Raw genomic sequence first — 2,563 nt, forward strand, 5'->3', positions numbered from 1 at the left:
TACTACTACTACTACTACTACTACTACTACTACTACTACTACTACTACTACTACTACTACTACTACTACTACTACTACTACTACATAGTTTGCTGTACGCAGAAGTTTACTACGAGTATAAACCACCCAATGTGATTTTTAATAAGCAGTTATTAAGGAGTTTCCTAGAATAAAGCTAACAACAGGTGTTTACAAAAATAGTATTGATCCGTTGAGACAAATTAATATAAGTCATTAGTGCAAAAGCTGGAGACTTTATGTTCGGTAGATAGGAAATATTTGACAATAAGTTGCACCATGAATTTTTGATCGCACTATAAGTGAAATCAAAGGTTACAAGAACGTTCTGCGTTGCCATTGATCGCCCACACAAGAGAGGTCCAATCTTGGCACTGTCCCAGTGAGCTTTTGTTCTGAAAGCATAGGTTAACAATGTCAGACAATCAATGGAACTAGTGGAGCTATCATTGATGGAATATCGTCACTTTGCTTAACATTGCAGCGTTTTCAAGGACAGAGGAAATGTCTGCCGGGTCTAAAACGTTTACAGACTATAGTAATATAGTGATCGGTAACCCACACTTAAATCCCCGATATCTGTTGAATACTTGGTGACACTTATAACAACAACAACAACAACAACAACAACAACAACAACAACAACAACAACAACAACAACAACAACAACAACAATCTGTCTATCTATCTATCTATCTATCTATCTATCTATCTATCTATCTATCTATCTATCTATCTATCTATAGGTCGGTGCTACTTGCCCGAATTCGGTCGAGTCGAGTAGCCTGACGCTACTGGCCCGTGGGGGTTTCTGCGACCTCGCGTGGCTAGCATTTTCTGCCCACCCGGAGCCGGTCACCTAGATCTAGTCTTAGTCTTATACGGGGTGCCCACTACGGCTAGATCGGGCCGATCGCCCGACTCGATTGCCTGAAGCTGAAAACAAACACGTTAGAACCGATCCGACTCTTGACATGGAGGACAAGGAGTGACCGAGTGAGTGACTGAATCTTGAGCGATTGATCACACGGAGCATGCGGAGAAATCCTCACGGGCCAGAGCACGGAATAGGCGCAGAAATCCCCAAGGGCCAGGAGCCGCAGGCCAGGGGCTAATCGACCGAATTTGTACGCCCGGAACATGCGCAGAAATCCTAGATCCAGAGAGTAGCCTGGCGCTAGTCACCCGACATCGGGCCAGTTGCCTGACGCTAGTGACCCGACATCGGGCGAGTAGCCACTCCGATATACATGTATATATATATATATATATATATATATATATATATATATATATATATATATATATATATATATATATATATATATATATATAAATGTATACATGCATATATATATATATATATATATATATATATATATACACACGTGTATATCTATATTCTGTGAAAACCGCAACTCTACTTAAAACTGGATGTTAAAACACCACTACTTTAAAAAAAAAATTACAACATAAAGTACCCCAGTACCAGTGACGTAAAAGCACACGATCGTCATCGAAACTCGGGAGAACACAACTCAGTGAGAGTGCTCGGGAAAGAAGCCCCCCCCCCCCAACCCCCCCAATTTAATGTCTATATAAAAACACTCATTTCATCATTTCATATGAATTTTGTCGAAAAACATTGATTAAAGGCACACAATAATTATGCCATTTTTCAGTTTTCAAAGACTATTTAGCTATTGGAGTTACCAAACGTTGGCGGCCATTTTCTCGCTAATTTCACCACTGAAACCAGGGTACCTCATTTACTTCAATCGCAAATATCTAGAGTCCTATTCAAGATAAATGGATATTTATTTCATGGGAAGCAAGGCAAATAAACCAGCTTTCAGACAAGGACCTTCAGGTGATACTAATAAAACCACATGCCCAAAATTGACGAGCGCCTGATTCCACCACTGTGTGTGAGTTACCGGCTGCGCGTCCACCTCAAACTACAACTTTCCCCGCAAACGTCTGTTGTACATAACCCGCCAATACACTATATATATCTTCACACACACTGGGGATACAGAAACTGTCTCTACACTATCCTCACAAAAAGTGCGTGTATCCAAACTCTTTACGTTGTTCTCACTTATACTGTGAATACCACAGAATTCTACACATTCTGTGGTGAATACTGAAACGGTCTTTACACTATCCTCACCAAAATTGTGCGTATCGAAACTCTTCAGGCTATCCTCACACACATCGTGAATAAGACTGTCTAGGCCCTAACTTCACAAAAATAAACTGTCTATACACGATTGAGAATTACGTAGGTTAAACAATCCTGAAATGGCTAAGTGCTCCCAAGAGAACTAGCCGTTGGAAGGGTCTGTCACGCGTGGCTGCGACAGAAGGAAATCAATAAAAAGTAGTAGCCGGAACAGGCACAAAGGGCTTTTCAAAAGATGATTATCGAAGGGGAATCAAACCAGGATACCCACACATTTTCACTCACGTGATCATACACACTTTTTCTCTGTCTGTCTGTCTGTCTGTCTGTCTGTCTGTCTGTCTGTCTGTCTGTCTGTCT

Source organism: Aplysia californica, unplaced genomic scaffold, assembly GCF_000002075.1.
Source record: "Aplysia californica isolate F4 #8 unplaced genomic scaffold, AplCal3.0 scaffold00082, whole genome shotgun sequence".
NCBI classification, from domain to species: domain Eukaryota; kingdom Metazoa; phylum Mollusca; class Gastropoda; order Aplysiida; family Aplysiidae; genus Aplysia; species Aplysia californica.